General features: G+C 36.1%; 1 protein-coding gene across 2 annotated transcripts in view; it reads right to left on the bottom strand.

Moving 5' to 3' along the window:
• Positions 1-20292, bottom strand: part of LOC118272588 (neuropeptide Y receptor type 2) — an 86533-nt gene extending 66241 nt beyond the window's left edge. Inside the window, exon 1 of one of the 2 annotated variants that reach the window (XM_035589186.2) lies at positions 20035-20292. The gene's annotated coding sequence lies outside the window, so the exon portion shown is untranslated. The remainder of the gene's footprint in view (positions 1-20034) is intronic. The other variant, XM_035589184.2, reaches the window with a different exon arrangement.
• Positions 20293-20825: the final 533 nt, after the last annotated feature.

Here is a 20825-nt window from a genome sequence, read left to right as displayed (position 1 = left end):
ACTGTTATAATTTGTTTAAACACAATGTTATTGTTACACATTGTTGTATAACGTTATTTATTTATTTATTTATTTATTTGAATAGAACGGTACAAGCCAATAACACTATTCAACACCTTACAAAAATTTAAAAATATAAAATTCAGAAAATTTATATAAATATTAATTATTAACTATTAATTATATTATTAGTTATATAACCGCTGTGTGGGAGCACCTTAAAGATTTTTTTATTCCATTATAGAAACTACAGCCACTGTTCAGTACCCTTAGTACGAGTTTCATTTATATTGAACGAAAATGTAAAGGACAATAGCGTGTTCGGCGTTCTGATTGGCCGACGCGTATGAACCAACCAATCACAATTCGTAGTATGTGTTTGCTTTACGTTTTACGAAATCGAAACGAGAGCGTGTTTGGCGCTCTGATCCAGTCCAGCCGTCCAGACTCGAATAAACTAACCAATCAGAGCGCCGAACGCGCTCTAGTTAAGATTACTATAAACGTACTAGTCCCTCTATTTACTACTAAAAAAGTGTGCAAACGCTTAAGTTTAACGACAAACTATAACAGCGGTAATAAATCTTAATAGTTTACATAACACGTAAATCTTATTTAAGTACCTTTTTATTGATTGTATACAGGAATATTATTTGAAGTGACGTAGCTGATTGATTCCCTCCACCTGCTACTTGTGTGTGGGTTCCTTAGATCTGTTTATTGGATTATATTTCTTTGATGGCTATCTTAGTAGTACTTATGTTGAAATAATGAAACAATTTCTATTATTGTTTTCAAGCAATGAAGCTAATGTTGAGCAATTTGATTTAAATAAAATTTTTAATCGACTTAAAACAGAAGAGGTGCTCAGTTTGTACTGTAAGTTTGTGCGCATGATTATCTCGTGTTTGGCTAAACCGATGTTGATGCGGTTTTCAGAATAGTATTTTTCAGACTTAGCAAAATGTTTTAGAGATATTAATTGACTTAAAAAATGGAGGCGGTAAAGAAAAGTGGGTGGTTTATTCGAGCCGGTCAATCAGAGCGCCGAACGCACTCTCGTTTCGATTACTTTAAACCTAAAGCAAACTCATACTAAGGTTACAGATCAAAACATGAAGAGAAGTCTACGATTGTTTAGCAGTGAAAGAAAAAGCTATGACCCTAATTAGGACTAGCAACTCAGCATACAAAAACATATAACCAGCATCCATTATATCGAAGAACGATAAACCTAAAAAGCACTAAAAATAAAATTAAATGCAATCAAATCATTAGAAAATTAATCGTTCAACTTTAGCCAACAAAAGGCACGAAGTTATTATTATACCAATTTGTTGAAGTGGGTATACTTTGGCCCGACTTTATGTACTTGTTAGCCGACATGATTAAATATTAACTTGAGTACTTAGATACGTATAGAGAGAAATATTAACTTCGTTTGAAAGATTAATTAGATTTTTCTAAATATGTTTATTGACGTCAATGATTTTTTTAATGATTACATATAAGTAGGAGTAACATATCTTTGATTACATAAATCTCGATCATGGTAATTAGTCTATCTAATTAGACTGGCCTACTATGCAGGAGATATTTGAGTGGGGAAAATCATCCAATGACTTTGTCTCGCAAACGACAGGAAGTGTCAGACTCTTACTAACTAAAAACCACTCCGTTCCTCCTGCTGCTTTTCGAACCGGAGCGCCGTTAAAACCCGCTAGGTAGTCCGGAGCTCCGGATCAGACTCTCTGGTAACTCTCTAAAACCTCTGGTCCCCTAACTCTTTAAAACCGATAGGGCAGCGAAAAGATAGGACCGATACGTGCTTTCCGAAGCACGGGGGTGAAACACTGCTGAACTTCCTAGCTCTGGACTAAAAATGGTCATTTTGCTCAGAAAATCAGAAGCGGACACGTTACTCAGTAGCCGGCCAGCCAACCGTTCAGTTATTTTCCGAATACATAGATATACATCAAGACCACATATCAATATATGTGGTCTTGATATACGTCAAGCATTTTATAATTTTGCATATTACAGCGATCAGCAGTATGGGTTTCGCCGCAACCGATCCACTGGGGACCTTCTTGCGTATGCCACCCACATTTGGAGCGAGGCCATCGAGAAGCACGGGGAGGCAATAGCGGTCTCTCTCGATATATCGAAGGCCTTTGACAGGGTTTGGCACGACAGCCTTATCGGCAAGCTTCCTGCATATGGACTTCCCGCTGATCTGTGCAGATGGATTGCAGACTTCCTGAGGGATCGGTCAATTCGAGTAGTCATCGATGGCTGCTCGTCTGACCAATTTGGTATCAACGCCGGAGTCCCTCAGGGGTAAGTACTTTCAGCAACGCTCTTTTTGCTGCACATCAACGACCTGCTTAAGCCCGGTATCTTTGGGTATGCAGATGACAGCACAGTTGTTGAAAGGTATGTGTCCGATGCGCGGACTAGCGGAACACAGATCCAGTCTCTAAGAGAATCCATGGTCGAACGGTTGAACTCGTCCTTGAAGGCGGTCTCCGATTGGGGTGACGCCAACTTGGTCAAGTTCAACGCTACCAAAACCCAGGCGTGTCTATTCTCTGCCAAACGGAGTCAATTTCCGCTGGCTCCTACTTTCCGAAATGTATCCGTTCCAATATCGGATCATTACTAGAGCTTCTTGGCGTAACTCTATCGCCAACGCTAAACTTCGGCTCTTATATAGAGTCGAAGGCGCATCTGGCTGGTATCAAGTTGGGTATCCTCTTTCTAGGTGAGACGGTACTTCACACCGAAACAACTGCTGAGCCTGTACCAAGCGCAGGTTCGGTCATGTATGGAGTACTGTTCTCACCTTTGGGACGGCTCGGCTAAATGCCAGCTAGATGCGCTCGAACACATTGAAAGGCGTGCCAAGAAGCTCATCAACGATGATGCGCTTGTGGAGGCCCGGCTTCAAAGCCTTGAACACAGGCGCAAGGTCGCAAGCCTTTCCGTTTTTTACCGGATACATTTCGGAGAGTGTGCGGGGGAATTGCACAACTTGATTCCCCCTAGTCCTTTTCATCATCGAACCACAAGACAATCGGCGAGGCGTCACCGCTTCATGGTAGATATCCCACCAACTCGCACGAAGCGCTTCGCTTCAAGCTTCCTTGTGCGAACTGCTAGGGAGTGGAACTCCTTGCCGGAGTCTGTGTTTCCTGATGGGTATAACCTGGGTGTCTTCAAGGCCCGAGTGAATAGGTTGCTTATGGGCAGACGTGCTCCACCGTAGGCCGCATCATCACTTACCATTAGGTGAGAAACGTCGACCCATTAAATGTAAAAAAAAAAAAAAAAACCACTCCGTTCCTACTTCTGCTTTTCGAACCGGAGCGCCGTTAAAACCCGCTAGGTAGTCCGGAGCTCCGGATCAGACTCTCTGGTAACTCTCTAAAACCTCTGGTCCCCTAACTCTTTAAAACCGATAGGGCAGCGAAAAGATAGGACCGATACGTGCTTTCCGAAGCACGGGGGAGAAATACCGCTGAACTCCCTGGCTCTGGGCTAAAAATTGAGATTTTGCTCAGAAAATCAGAACCCGGCACGTTACTCAGCAGCCGGTCAGCCAACCGTCCAGTTATTTGATTACAATACATAGATATACATCAAGACCACATATCACTATATGTGGTCTTGATATACGTCAAGCATTTTATAATTTTGCATATTACTTATATTTTCAATTTTTTTCAACTCGAAAAACAATTACACTTTCCTATATTTTCCATAACACTTCCGCGCTTTCTGGATCAACAACCAAATTACCACGGATAACACATTCCAAAACTCTTGTAATCAACCCTTATCTCTTTCTACTCCTTTGACCCCGACGACCTTTAAAATAGGGTTGTCACTATCATATTATTATTGTTATACGTTAAAATATAAGCACAAGGTAACCGGTTGACCCTACTCTGCACAAATGACATTTTAGTGAAAAGGTATCCTCGGTATGAAAGCGATTGTATCTACCTACTTACTTATATAATCGCTTGGTCTATTTTGTTTCTCTTCATGTCTTGAGCTTATAAATACGAGTGGTTTGTGATACTTTTGATATTAAAACAAGAATTTCTGTAGAAGGATTTGACTTTTTATTTAGTGGGAGTTTTATAAATGCTGGTTTTCCTGTGATGACATCAAGCAAGCTATTTTGGATGTACGATTTTTTTTAATCAGCAACTTATTTTATGTCCGACGGGTTATTTTAACATTTTATGTCTGACATTGAACTTCTCAGCCCAGATCATTTGAATCCATTCAAAGGTTGTCTGGAAGAAATCACCGTGTGTGATAAGACCACCCATTGTACTCTAATTACTATTACAATGTAAATGTGTTTTATGTATGTGTGCAATAAAGTATAAAATAAATAAATAATAAATAAGTGTGTAAGTGAATGTGGAAAGGAAATAAGTACTACAGTGGATGACACTCAGAGGAGTACTTTCATAACGCTTGGATCATCAGGTACATAAGTACCTACACTACATTATGCTTGGTCGCTCACTTCTAATCAAGACAACTTTAGCTGTACTCATTGATAGACCATTCTTCCATTTTCCAAATTCTCGTGACTTTCAGACGTCTTTTGAGCACAGTAACACTACTTCAGAACTTTCCAAAACTATTGGCAGGTTGTTTCGGAATAGTATAGCCAGTCAACTGTCACTTGACTAGAACTTGATTTATATTTCGCTAGAGTTATTTCTATCAGATTAATTGAAAATAACGGTTCACGCTCTACTAGTTTCAAGTAACAACGGGACTCTTATTCATGAGCAGCGAACGCGGCGACGTTTGCGGAGCTGTTCCCAATCATTTACGTGAGAAAACCGTTTTATTGTTTCAAGATACTTATTATACATGATCAAAAGACTTCTTTCTAGAGATTTTGGGATGACATTATGCTATATAATGTCCAAATAAATATACGCCGTTTTTATGCAAATTGCAAGCACTAAAATTTTCTCCTGTGTCATGGGTGTATTTACAGGGTTACAAGTGCACACTGGAGCCGATGAAATACATGATACCTAGGTTTCTAACAATACTTTGTGGATCAACAAGTTGCTTCGTGCGGGATACCCCATCTTTATGCCCAATTTTGTTTGTCAAAGTCTTTAGGATACAAAGGAGAAACTCTACAAGAGATGATGTGGTAAATGCAAAAGTATCTTCAATAACATCCACCAATTTCTATAACACGAAGTTAGCAATACGAAGGCCTGAGTAAACGACGGTAATGGAGTAATGAACACTCATATTACTAGGGCAACAGTTGAGGGTAATTTGGTGCACGGGTAAATAAGGCCACCATCACCTGACATGTGAAGGGCGTGGCCTAATCAATGGTGGAGCTTAATTGACTTTGATTTTTTTGGAAATTGTACCTTGGTGCTTTATAGTTGGTAGGTTATTTTTTCTTTGGTTGTAAGTCTGATTTGTATGCTAATGGTAAGTTGTTAATTTTTTTTTAATAGCTACGGTAGGATACTTTTTGACAGTATTTAAATAAACAATTAATGAGAGTGATACGACCTGATTAAGGTCGCAGGGAGCCGCTGGATGCAGGTCGCTTCCAACCGGCCTATCTGAAAGTCATTGAGGGAGGCCTATGTTCAGCAGTGGACGTATTGTTGGGGCCTAGTCTACTATACAATTGTGTCAGAATGGTCGATTCATTGAGCAGTGCAAGAGGGACCGAATTATTTAGTCAAACTCCCCGTAGCCCCTGACAGTGATGATGTTATAAAAAGCACTTTAAAGACTTGACAGAGAACAGTTATAACCATGCAATTACAATTTAAAGTCTTTGACTGCAAATAGAAAACTGTTGAAAGCCAATCCTCCGCTAACGTCTGTCACCGGTGAACCACGGCGTTCATTGAAAGGAAATCGTCACAATAAATTTACGCAACTAATTTATTCTACAGTTTCAATCTTAAGATCTTAATAATCATCAAACTATAACACAAAAATCCAATTAACAAAAGACGTCAAGTCTCCATTACTTCAAATATAGACATATAATAATCCTCTTTCATATCAATCTGTCATCAAGTACGTAGAAGTTATCATTGAAGTTAATCACCCGTAAAATTGTCATTTAAGGGCAAATGATAACCTTTTGTATGAACCGCGATTAAATTGTGACGTAAGAATAGAATCTGTAGGTACCTACTGTCATATAAAGATGACATGACCCCATTAGTACGGGTCAGATGATAAGAAAAAGTTTGGACATAATTTTTGGTCAGATTTCTTTGAATGTCTAGGATCTAGTCTATGTATAGTAAAATATAATATATGTGTACAATAAAAATATGGACTTACATTGCTACGTAAATCATTATTTAAATGGGTGAATGTATAATCACTGATGAAACCCTCTTTATTTCCTAGAAGATTAGTATATGTAATTTAGTGTATGATTAATAAGTTTTCTTATTTTTTTATGTAATAATGGTGGAGTTGTGATGTTATTCTACTGAAGTTAATGAAAAGACAATGTTTATCCTTATCGCTCAAATTCAACGAATTTAAACCATATTCTCCTGAGGTTACTAGTCAGGAAACAAAACCTAGTTACCTGTTTAAATAAATACCCACAAGTGTGAGAGAGCCATGCTTCGGCACGAATGGGCCGATTCGACCGGAGTACCGCCACGGCCTCACAGAATACTGCGGTGAAACAAGGCAAGCGTTGTTTCACGTTGTGTGAGTGAGGTTACCGGAGGCCCAATTACCCCCCCCCCAAATCTTTCCAATTTAATAGGGTTAAGATATTAAGGGTTGTTTGGGAAATCGGTTCCCAACAACCCGGCCCGTAACTCCTCTGGTGTTTTAGGTGTCCAAGGGCAGCGGCAATTGCTTACCATCAGGTGATCCGTCTTGGCTTGACTTGTTAACCGGCTTATACCGTAAAAATATATCGGTTTAAGTAAACCTATAGATACAAGATAAAGAATCCTTTGAAGTTTCAAAATATGCGACTTGATAGCAATCTGTTTTATCAATCAGATAGATAAACAATCAATCTGTCAGATAAAAATATGGGAAATGCAATATTAATCTGAGTATTATTCTTTAAAAAATTCCGTAAGTAGATCAATCAAGAATATTTTTGTAGTAAACATTTCAAAAGTGTATTTAATTTCCCAATTATCTCTTTAATTTGATAGTGAACAAAGGAATTGGTATGAATCTGACCTCAAATCTCTCCATCAACGGCAACGCATTTGTGCAACACCAGAGGAGTTCCTCTGGTGTTGCCATTGGCAATGCTGATTGTATAACATAAAACACAAATACATACAAGACCATATTTAGTCGTAATAGATAGAACATGAAATCTATCAGACTTAAAAAAGGGAAAACATACTCATGACCGACAGGACAGGTACTTACTAGTTGCATCCTCTTGTTCAAGAGACGTTAGAACAAAAAAACCTTAGAAACAAAGGTCTCCAATTAAGTTAATTTCCTTTAAAAGGTTGTCTTTTAAAATGGAACCTTTTTATAGCTTCGAGAGTACAAACAAAATGATGAGGAAACGAGTGCTTTGTTCAACAGTGCAGGACCTGTGAGTAGTTCAGGGGTCCCAATGAAGAGTTTGCACGCCATTTTATAATGTATTGCACTGGGTATAGAGGTGAAGTTCACTTAAAGAGAGATACTTGAAAAGAGAATTTTAAAAAGGAAGTAATGTAGGAATGGGAAAGGTGGGTTCACGATAATTTATAGAGGTTATCGATTAAAGTAATGCGAGTGGGTAAAAGAAATTGAAAGAAAAATATTTATAATTTTTAAATATTGCTCTTCATTCATCCTAAAATATTTGGCCATGGGTAAAAATTCTTATAGTTTTTGAATTTGAACTCGATTTACATACATAGAAGTATAAAATACATGTAGTGAGGGAAGTTAAAGAAGTTAGTATGTAAGTAATTTAATATTATAATGAGTAATGGTCATAAAAAATATGCTCTATAGTTTCCGTATATTGGCAAAGAAGTAAGGTAAATATTTTGGCACATATTTTATTTGTTTAGAGTATTTAGTCAATCGCGCGTTCTAATCTCAAAACATTTCACCGTTTTAAAACAACTCTCAAAGGTTTATCTAATCTACATTAGAATGATACTCGCACTAAAATGAGATAAAAATTTGTGATAAAACTAAACTCAAAAGTAACATACATTTGTGATTCTACTACCTACTATGATTACTCGTACTAACGCGAAAATTCTGTGAGTCTTTGATCATACACAAATAGATTATGATGATCTCATAATCACAAGGCTATTGTTTTTCTCGTACTTTATTAGGTCAAAATTTTCCACGCTAAAACGCTGTTTACTAGACATTTACCTACTCATCTTACTTACTGATTATCGCTAGATTCACAGTAATCCGGAAAAACCCAAATGCTTGCTTGGTGATGTCCATAAGAGCAAGGAACTACTACCACGATACATAGGGAGCTGCAGAAGACAGAACGGGTTACCGGGGTTTCGGCTCGAAGCAGGTGTAGGACTGAGGTGATTCTTAGTCAGTAAAATTCTGAAAATCTTTCTCGTTTCACCCACGGCGGGAGAAGTCATTTCATGTTTTCTATTTTAGGCTATTGACCGGCAAGCTGCGAGGATTGTTAGCGAGACTAGTTAGTACATACAGCTTCGGTATAGGACAGGAGTTAGAACGGAGTGATATGACACTAACTGGCAAGACAAAAGGAGTCATTTGATAATTGTCCATCCCCACAAAGAAAAAGTAACTTACAGTCAACTACATAATAGTCATATTTCATAAACAAACAGTTAATGAAAATTAATGAACAAGAAAGAAAGTTATGTTAAGTTACGTAGAAAGGAAAATGCGTAATTAACATAAATATTAGGGAGTTCATTTGCATGGAATTTCAATTTTTCTGCGTATTCCAAGTCTGGACAATGGAATGAACTTTTTATGATAACGTTTTGTTTTGCAAAAGGTTTTTGGTGATTCTTCATTGGGCCGATGTTTGAAGTGCCAATGTTCTCTAGAAAAGGCAACTAAAATATTGTTTCTTATTGAGGCTTAGTTTTATTTGTAAACTAGATTACAGTGGGATAAAAAGCTCATACCTCATATCTGTATACCAAATTGCATCAAAATCCGTTCAATAGTTTCAGCGTGAAAAGACAAACTACCAACAAACAAACTATCACATTTATAATATTAGTGTGATGTTTTAATGATGGGGATAGCGTAAATTTAGGGTGGAAAGATAAGGTTTATGTAATAAACATATTTTTACCACAAATTCTCGACAAAAATCAAACCTTCTTTTGAAAAATAAAATCTGAACTTTACCTGATCGTTTACCATAAGATGATCCGTTTGCTCGTTTGCCTCTAACACCATAAAAAGAAAAATACATCGACCAAAAATACACCTTTGTTCACGAGCTTTATATGTAAAACACACCAACAACAAAAGAAAAAAATAACCATCTATGAAGCGATGTAACAAAAGAAAATAAAATAAAAATATATTATAGGCCCCGGATTTCCGAACGTTCAAACAAGAGGAACGTGTGATCCGTTCATTTGCAATTCGCTTCGTCAATCGTTTTGGCATTCGCGAGCTGAGACGATTCTATGTTTACAAGACATACATACAGACCTACATACATTTGGGAACCAATCCACACGTTCACTGGATTACGGGGCAAATCGTCTTTGGAAAAGGAAACTGTATTTCCTGACAATAGCGACCTTAATGCCGATTTCGTGTCAGATATTTTGTATGTTCGCCAAACTGGCTTGATTATCTCGTTTCGCTGTCTCTTTGGTTCGTTTCTTATTAATTCTCTGATCTGACTAAATGAAAAGAAATTATAGGAAATTAAAAAATAAGAGGATTTTCTTTTCCGTTTAGATTTAAGCAATGAATCATTCGTTTATTTATCGATCCTTTAAATATTGAAGAGTGTATGTTGTACAGACATCGATCGGGAGCGATATATTAAAGAAGAGCCAAATTAAAAGTACCCTTAACTGACGAGCGTGCATGAAAAGACTGATGACTGTTGATGAAAGAGGTATGTAAGAATCGTAGCAATTGGCATTCCATTATCTCTGCTACCCCATGGGAGACAGGCGTGAAATGTTTCTCTCGACATACCTACTAGGGTGGAGAAAAAATCAATTTGAAGTTTCCTGTGTTTTCAGGATTGACCCATAGTAATAGGTTGTTCATGCAAAATACAGCTTTCTAACTAATATCTTGAGGTGGCGCATTAGGTATGTATATAACTGAAAAGTAAGTTACAAGCAAATATTTATTTCTAACTAATTATCATATATTTAAAAAATTTAAACTAAACCTCCAGAATAATAAAATTGATTTCAAATTACCATAAAAATAAAATTTTGATGTCCACCAGAGGTTCCAGTTTCATCATTTTGCAAAAATACTGAGATTTAGTGTCAAATATAGGTATTTCTTGCCTGGATTTTATTTTATTCGGATAAACCATTTCATCATCGGGTCCACAAACAGATGCCGAAGCCTTTATACGTTATGACACACCTTTCTACTGCTTGCTCGACTAATTATTATGATTTAATAGAATTGGCGAAAAAAAGATAACAGAACCTCCTGTAACAATGAAATGCGACTCGGAAATCACTATATGATTGCACCTGGAGGTAAATTGTTTGAAATTGCCTCCACACTCAAACATAGAAAGCTGTGTCAAATGTATACAGAGGCTTCGGCATCTGTTCCCGATATATTTTGCAAACAAACTCACATATTATCGCTTCTTAATAATGACATCGCATAGATAGTTGTCACTTATACAGAAAATAAATTTTGCGCTGTATCTTTTAAGAAGTTTTCCTCAGCAGCAGGTGCTTTAGTCACACATTTGCATACTTCTCGGGATAAATGTTTACGTTAAAAAAAATATTTGTAAATATTTGCTTATTGGCGTCACCCTACATATTTGTACTTTTGAAAGTACAAAATAGACAACCTAGACACGACTTGTTGATGGATAATTGCAGAGATAGATTTATTCTATAGCTTTACAATCGAAAGTCAAAGTCAAAATTATTTATTACAAATAAACCGGGAAGCCACTTTTGAACGCCAAAGCAAATATTACAATGTAAACAAAACAAAATGTTGTAGTCCTCTGTTGCTCTATTTGGTCGTTCCAAAGTGTAGATTCGTACGGAGAAGAACGAGCAAGAAACTCCATAGGTCTTTTTCAATCGGTTCTGTACAATACTTGGTTACAAGCAATCATACACATATTTCTTCTAAGGATCCTTTCCACATTCACTGAACATATTGTCGATCTATAAATAGTGTTTTATCCGCCACAATATGTAGGTAACATAAATTATCGTGAATATTGAATGGATCGCCAAGTAAAGGACATCGCATTATTTACCCGTTTTAGGCTTTTTTAATAAAATTTACTTAACTCACTATTTTACAACTATATAGAAAGTTTTATAAGATAATACTGTATTTGCATACGAGATAACATTTAGTTGAAGTTAAAAACAGTAAATTTATAAGCATAGCATATAAGCACAACTCTTTTTGTGTGGTCTTATACAAAAATATGATTTTTTTAGGGGTATCCTCGGTGCGCCACCTGAAAATAATGTCGTAGAGCTGCATAAACAAAGTTTTACATATGACCAATTAATAATAAGGACAAAAGAAAAGACAAAAAAATTTTTTTTGGTTTGTTTCACTCCACCCTAATACCTACCCCCATGGGAGTCAGGCGTGAGTACATACATGTATAATTATGTTCTACGGCATATTTAAAAAAAATATTAACTAAAATGATTGCGTATCTGAAATCGAAGAATATCCAACTTATTGAAAAAATATGGGTAAGTAATGGTAACCTGTATTTTATTCTAACTTTCATGAGACATACTAAATTAATTATGCCACAATCGCCGCATCGTGTGTTGCGGAATGCTACTTATGAATATGAGCCTCTAGCATGGCTTGAAACTAGTCGAGTTCCTAGTCCAACAGTTACGTGAGAAAACCGATAACATAATAATTAAACCTGTATTTTTTGCAGTCTTCATGTTTAATTTAAATCCATTTATTTATCCTCGAATTCATCCTCGTTAAATCGACCTACATAATAAGAGGACAATGCACCAAGATTTAATAGTTTACCGTCAATATTATTAGCTTTAATGTTTATTCTTTGTAGTTTGTTTTTAAAACGTTTACGATGTAGGTACTACAAAAACATTCACGTTTTGTAAATAAACTTTGAAACTCGATAAAGATCCTATTTTTATGCGTGAGTATTTTTACACAGATTATGACACAACGTCATATCTATTAGAAGGTGTTTAGCAGCAGGCTCGTCTCTATTGCTCTGTTTACTACTAGCTACTCCCGCGCACGTTTGTATGGCCTGTAGAAGACTTGGTAGAAATTATGTCGCGTGACGATCTCCGGCCACCGTAAGTGCGGCGGCGAGCAAGGGTAGCTTGCCGCCCGACTCCAGACCCGTGCGTACGGCGCGTCGCGTTCGCGCGCGCCTCAAGGAGCCAGACCACCACAAATGGGGCCCAGTGGGCTGATGCCTTCCGGAGTTGCGGACAACGTGGTTACCGGGCTCCGGCTAAGGCAGGAGTAGGAACGGGGTGGTTTTTAGTATGAGTCTGACAAACTGGATGATTTTCCCCCTCAAAAAAAAAGGTATTATTATGTTCCGGCCATCATCCTAATTTCACATTCCAAAACAGTACACACAGGAAACATCTCATGAGCCTAGTAATTAAAATAATTAATGATTTAGTGTTCAGACAGACACATAATTAAGTAATTACTATTATTACTATTTGCAATTGTGTTTGGGAGGAATTTGCTCATTTAAATGTCAATGATCCATTTCCCGCGAATTTTCTCAAAGCGGTTCAAACTGGTTTGGTCATATTTACTTTTCTCTGTGTAATTAAACTGGTGTGTAAGTTCATACGCACAATAGTATTAAGGTGTCTTTTACTCCTCCAAGTGGCAAATACGTAGGCAAAATTTCTAAACCATTTTTTCAACGGGGAAAATCATCCAATGTCTTCTCCCGCCTTGGGTGAGGCGTGAGAGAGTGTCAGACTCTTACTGACTAAAAACCACCCCGTTCCTACTCCTGCTTTTCAAGCCGGAACCTCGGTAACACGCTAAATTCTTCTTTAAGCCTTTAAATATTGTTTTGTTCACTACCGTATATTAATGAAAGTTTTAAATGAATATGGATGACTTTTCAGTATCATCGGTCATAATCTACAATTCTCTTGGGTGTCATAATGCTTTCAAGATACGAGAATGTTAGAGACTCCACAAATAAATCATTCAAACTAATTAATTGAACTAATAAAGATATGAAATAAGTTAACGAAAGTTTAAAACTTATTGTAGTCGATTTTTAGGTATTGGCGTGTTCAATGTGATTAATTGTTAAATAAATAAGTATTCTACGGGTAGATACTTAAAATTACGCGACGTCCTGCGTGAGCGATGTAGATAGACGTTAAGGCGATGCGGTGCGGCGCGGCGCGAAAACGACAAACTGACAAAATCTATTGAAATGACCTACGTGACCAACTGCCTGTGGGATGCGGTGAGGCGCGGTGCGGTGCGGCGCGAATGCGATCCATTTAATTGATATTTTCTTGCGATCTAGGAGACCCGGTGCCTTCACGTTTTTGTTTATATTGTCGGAAACAGAAACGATTCACATGCACGTAGGACATAGCCGCCGCGTCACACCGCATCGCGTTGTATTCATATGTCACCGCACAGCTTCGCGTTCGCTTCTAGATCGCTCACATAGGCGTTAAACTTCTCTCCCAAAAAAACGAAGAAGAATCAAAATTAATTTATTTGAAAATCGAACACGAACACATTTGTTACTTTTTCAACATCATCACCTGGACAGCTAAATAGAATGTTTGGTAAACAAAACCTTTGCGCCATAAAAAAGTAAAACCGATATAAGAACCTTCATGGTTTATTCAAAGGGTCAATTATGTTAGCGGCGAGAATTCAATACCTTCTTGAAATATAAATTCAATTTGAAGCCGGCCAAACATTTTTGTTAACAAACTGGACCTCTGTAAATTCATCAGACCTCTGAGGTTTTATGTGTTAGAAAGGTTTTGTATGTGTTTACATAAATATTGTTATTTAAAGTATCGGGTTTTGGGTAAATTATGAGAGATGGACCTTACTTTTGTTTCAAAACATTAATTAAATTTTATATATTATAATGTTAACTGTCATTGTGTCTGACGCAAGTCACGCCTTTTATCCCCGAAAGGGTAGGCAGAGATGCACATTACGGCAATGATGCCGCTATACAATGTACATCTTCTTTTCACCGTTTGTGTTACAAGTCCCATGTAATAGGGGGTTAGCCTATTGCCATATACTGGGCACAATTCCAGAATCCGTGCTACTACAGAGAAATTTTCGAAAAACCGAAAAAAGCCCAGTAATACTTTGCCCGACCCGGGAATCCAATCCGAGACCCCTTGTCTAGCAGTAGCACTTGCGACCACTCGACCAACGAGGCAGTCAATATATACCCTTGCAATTATTAGTATATACCTGACACAAATACCAATTCAGGGCTACTACTGATCATTTTGAAAATAGACAACAAAACTATTATGTTTTTGAATAGAACAAAATCCTCACAATGAGTAGTCGTGCCTGTGTGCTAAACAAACAAGGCGGTTAAAAAGTATTGCTCATTCATAGCACTAATACTGGCCATTACTGTTGTCATTGGCCATTGCACGCTTCCATATTTCAATTCGAATTTGGAACAGCGTGCATTGTAGCGGGAAATGCGCAGAGAATGAGCCAAATTGTTTTTTTTTTTTATTTTATTTTTTAAGAATACATTTTATTTTCGTCGGCTTTTGTTCGTTGAATAGGATAACTAGAGGTGAACGAAAAACTTGGACAATTTATAGTGGCACACCTATTTTTCCTTAGATACCTTTAAGTCACATGTAATAAGGGGGAAATTCTATTGTTATAGTTACACCAATACAACTCCTCAGAGACAAGGCTACATATTTCTGAGACGCTTTTCTTCTATACTCTATATATACTATATATAAAACTGAAGAGTTTGTTTGTTTTGGCACTACTGGTCGCTAATCTTTTTTTTTTACTTTTAATGAATCTACGTTTGGCCGCTATCACACTATTTGCTTTGTATAATTATTATTATGTTGGATAGTCCATTTATCGAGGTAGGTTATAGGGTATAACACACCATGCTATGACCAATAGAAGCCGAACAGTGGGTGAAACCGCGCGGAAGTATTTAGTATTATTACTTAATAGTTTATCACTCGAACATCAGTAAGTCGTACCTTTTCTAGAACCAATACGTAATAGGATTTCCTGGCAATGATAACATCATAATACTACAAAATCACTTTTCTCAAACAATCAGATACTTAAAGTCTGTTAAAAATATAGATAAATAGATAAGTATTGCGTATTTGTTTAAAACGTCGGGAGTCATTGTTTGATGTTCTCTTACTGTCGAAAGATAAAAATGATCATGATATGCCGTTTCATAGGTATTCCACAATATAAGTAATCTTAGAAAATATATGTAATTTGGAAAAAGTCACATATTTACCCTATTCTTTATTAAATATTCCATCCAAAGGTTCTCTGGAAGAAATCACCAAGACCGCCCATCATCATCATCATCATCAGCCTATAGCAGTCCACTGCTGGACATAGGCCTCCCCAATTGTTCGCCACTTTGCTCAATCACAAGACCGCCCATTGTTACTTTATTACCCTAGGCTACTTTATTGTGTTCAATAAAGCATGTATAAATAAATCAAAATAAATAAAATTGGTAGTTGTTTTTGGTATGTTTAGAACCCGTATCCTCATGCATGAGAACACGTCTTAAACCTCAACATTTCATTGAAACCAAAAAATTTTAAAATTATTAACAGCACAGAAACACACTTACCTAAATAACATAAAGAAATATAGGCACCGAGTTGAATTAGCCTAAACAATATACATCAACTAACTATTAGACCTATGTAAGTCCGTCCTTGACTCGACCCAACTTCTGTGCAGCCGGTCCACGGCTGGCGTTCCAATGGAAAGTTCTGCATTGGTGACCCCATTGCAGAAATGTACGAATTCATCGATTAAGCGCACCTTGTACCACTTTATGATGATTTCTAGTAGTACGTCTGGTAGGAGAGAAGATTTGTAAAATAATTAAAAAATCTATAAATTGAACTGTTCTTTAAGTCCTTATTAAGTCAAATCGGTACAATGGTTTAGGCGTAAAAAAAGACAGAGAAGTAAGTTACTTTCGTGTTTATATTTAATTGTTCACACACTGCTCGGCTCCTTTTAGTCGTAATGTGGTGTTGTATAGCTTATAGTTTTAGCCTCCTCAATAAATAGACTATATAACACAATTACAATTATTCAAATTGGACCAGTAGTTCCACAGATTAACGCGTTTAAACAAACAAAACTTTACATATATAAGTAAAATAGATTGTCTTGAGACGGGTTTTTAGATTTTTTTCTGACCACTCAATCAACGAAACTATCGATAATAATAACAATAAATCTTTATTCGTAGAAACAAAGATGGTAACAGCATTATAAGTAGCTCAGCACATTTAGGATAGGATTTATAACAAACACGAGATTATGATGATTACTAATATTACATTTTTCGCAATACACACAGCTGCTAGCTACCCATACTATGGACTGTAATAAGTTCCTATACAAATCTCTTTATCAGTGACGAACGAGTTACCTAGCAATAATCTTCATTACATGTTATTCATACGTCCAAGTATGATGTTGCGTCAGAACAAACTCATAATATTACATCACGTATTTTCTATGTTAAAAATAAAAACTGCAATGGAAACTCATATTTATTTCAAGTGTGAGAAAGCTTGGCTCAACCGGAGTGATACAGAAAACCGACGTGAAACTACACTTGCATTGCATTGTGTTTTGTCGTGTGAGTGAGGTTACCGAAGGCCCAATTATCCTCTCTCTAATCTCTTCAATCAGCCCTACTGGGCCCCATCTGTGGTGATGGAACGTGACTGAGTCTGAGTCTGGTTCTGGTCGGGCGGTAAGCTACCCGTGGTCGCCTAAGAATCTAAGTCACTTAAACTTACGGTAACTTACTACATGTTCTAAATGTTATAAGTTCCATGTAATTGAAGGGAGATAGATAGATAATTGCTTGATTGTACACCATTAAAACAGATCACACATTAGAAAAATTAAAACATCTAAGCGAATGTACTTATAATGGACGGTCTTATCGGTTAGAGCGATCTCATCCAGGCAACCGAAAGGCGAGCAAAAGTTTCATTTCGGTAAAATTGTACCCCTGCACTAATGGCAAAAGGTGTGCCATTTTCCTTTAATAAAGATCGAAATTGAAATATAAAAGGAACATACAAGGTACATACTTATGTAATTGATTTGGGTTGACTGTAATTTCGTTGGTAACTGAGAAAATTACATTTGAATATGATTGTTCTCGCAGCACGTGTGACGACGAATATTTAATTTAGCTAAACGCAATCTTTACAATTGAATACAATTTATATTTTAAATTGTTCTTTTGGTGTCTGTAATGAATCAATTATTATCTTGAGTTTCGTCAATCTTAAATGAATATTTTGATTTGATTTGGAATCATGATATTTCCCGATATTCATTTAAAATGACTGCACTTTCTACTATTCTCTTTTAATTAACTAAATGCCAATGATCTCGTTTTCGGACAACGTAGGCGAAATATTTAGAATCCATTACTTATAATATAAAACAATAATTAAGGTATCACTTCTGAGTAATACTTTGATTTGAACGTCACTGAATGCTAAATTAATTATTATGTTTTTCGGCTTACACTCGTAACAATTTGACGAGGAACTCGACATGGCTTGAAACTAAGCCATGCTAGAGGCTCATATTCATGAGCAACATTTCGCGACACACGACGCGGCGACAGTCACTGAATGCTTGTACAAAGGTAACTACAGAAACTAACAAGAACTTGACTGACTGCACGGTTGGCGCGTAACGTGTAGCGAGATCGATTCCTACACGGAGCAACCCTTTGTGTGATCCACAAATTGTTATTTCGGGTCAGGATTTCATGTGTATGTGAACTTGTATGTTTGTAAACGCACTCACGACACGGGAGATAATCCTGGAGTAAGGCAACGTGTTGATAAAATAAAAAAGAAGAAGTATTCAGTAACTTTGGATTTAGACAAATAATGTCGATGTTACTCAACATTTTCGATGTAACCTTCACTATTTAGGTTACATAGAGAGCTAGCTTAGCTAGCCATGTTCCAGTTGGTTACATTTGATGGCCAGCTTGGGAACGAGACATCGGAGGTCCAAAGCTAATGTTCCGTGTAGGACACGCTGAATAGACTGACGATAACTACGTACGAGTATGTCAGCTGTCGTCAGTTTGTTTGCTAGAGAAAATATATTGATGAAAGTAAATTGTGAAGAAAATTCGGTGTGTAAAAAAATCTTGTTCTAGCATGATTTGGGGTTTACTATGATTAGTTGAATTCTCGGCTAAGTAGGTATAATCTGATGTGTTGTTACATAAAATTTTATTTTCAAGCGTATAAGTATCAGCATTAGTATGGGAAACAGGCGTGAAGTTATGTATGTACTTATGTAGGTACATATGTATAAGTATCAAAACATTTCGTTGTCTACCTAAGACCGACATACCTTTTGCTTACAGATACCAAATGTAACATAATAATTTATTTGATTGAATACTAGCTTCTGCCAGCGTCTTTGCCCATATTCCCGTGGGATAAAAAGTAGCCTACATATGTATTATCTCAGACAATAAGCTATATACTCCTGTTCTAAATTTCAGTTCGATCTCTTAAGACGTTTTGACGTGAAAGAGTATCAAACATACATACTCACCAACTTTCGCATTTATAATATTAGTAGGATGTAAGTAAGTAGATGCTTAATAAATATTTTTATACAAAGAAGTTTAAAACGAAACTGTTCAATATTATCCAGTTAACAAAATAATACAGAGCTCACCAAGTCTACTTGCATAAATACCCTACATAAAAATAAATTCTATATGTACTTAATAATATTTAAATTTAAACATGATATTAAATTTATTCAAATACCGTTTCACAGTAAATAAAGTTGCTAAGTATATTAAATGCGGCTTCGAATTTTAAATTCTTTCGTCGAATAAATACGAAACATTTTTCTACAAACTTAGATGAAATCGAGTTTGAATAAATAAATTCATAATAGTTTTAAGTTCGAATAAAAATCAATTTTATTCGAAAATGAATATTGAATATTTGAAAAACGATTTTTAACGAGAATTGATAAAGTAAAATCCGTGAGATTAGCCTGTCTGTTATCCTTATCTGATGGCTTTTGAGATGTAGACGTGTACCGCAGACACTGTTTGACACTCACGATTTGAAATTGAATTCTAGATTTTATCATGGTATTATTCATTTTGAAGGAATTTTATTGAAGTATATTTTAATTTAACCATTTTCTTAATTGTTTAAAAATATGAATAGTGTTAAAACCTCTTTAACATAAAAATAATTCCTGGGAAAGTACGTAGGTAATAAGTAAATTATAAAACACTTTTTTTAAAAATATACGTGGCGTAAAAGATGTGTTTCATCTTTACACTTCCTGATATTTTATTGTAAACGTAACGTTCTCAAAATATAAATTTCTAAATATTTACAAAATTAAAAATATAATTGAGCTTTTCTATAACCACTATTATATCAATAATCGTATCTATTATTTTGAGCACATTACACCAAGAAAAATAAACATTAAACTCGTAAAAAAAGTTATAATAAACAATGAAAAACTTACCAATAAAGACGATCCGAAGAAATGAAATCAGAAATATTAATTCACGAAACTTTTCAAACAAAACAAAAAGTCGCACGTAATTAAAAATATATCTCGGGGCACAGATTGAAAAAGTTTTTAAAAACAATTTGTTGAATTTATTTCGAAAATTGTATTTGGAACAAAGTTTTCGCGCGTACGTTTCCGTTAAACGGGCCGTCAAGTCGTCTTCACGCACCAATGTTCAATGTGAGACTGGTGCTGTACCGTAGCAGCTGCCCGTCCGCTGACACGATGATACGTCACGGTATTAAACGAAAGCCCTATTTTTCCCATTACTGCCTGGAAGAGGAATTAAAATAACAGTTTCCTAAAATGTTTACCAAACGTCACAATTTAAAATATTGAATTTTTCCGTGTCGACATCGTTCGACGTTCTTTTTTTTTGCTTCGATATTTGAATCGCGCGTCATGTTGACATGTAGTGTTTTGTTTATTTTTCTAGCGTGCACATTTATAGCGGCCAGTATTCTTTTTTGTGAAAAAAGTATCAGTGAATGTTGTAATACTTTTTTTATCGTGACGATTACTAATCTTATCTGTGACTTAAGAGGTGTTACTTAATAAATTACACAAATGATACAATTGAAGTATACTGAGTGGTGTGTATGTGTGTGTGTATGTATTTAATACTATTTAATTAAATATATTTGTTTGTAGATAATGTACCACTTTTCACGTATTCTGTTTGAAGAGCTATTCTTTGCTACGTAATTACTTAATCTTTTGATTGTTTCGTAATTTTTTTTTTA

The sequence above is a fragment of the Spodoptera frugiperda genome, chromosome 4, assembly GCF_023101765.2.
Source record: "Spodoptera frugiperda isolate SF20-4 chromosome 4, AGI-APGP_CSIRO_Sfru_2.0, whole genome shotgun sequence".
Classification (NCBI taxonomy): domain Eukaryota; kingdom Metazoa; phylum Arthropoda; class Insecta; order Lepidoptera; family Noctuidae; genus Spodoptera; species Spodoptera frugiperda.
The sequence above is the reverse complement of the archived record's forward strand: the minus strand, read 5'-3'. Positions and strand labels throughout refer to the sequence as shown.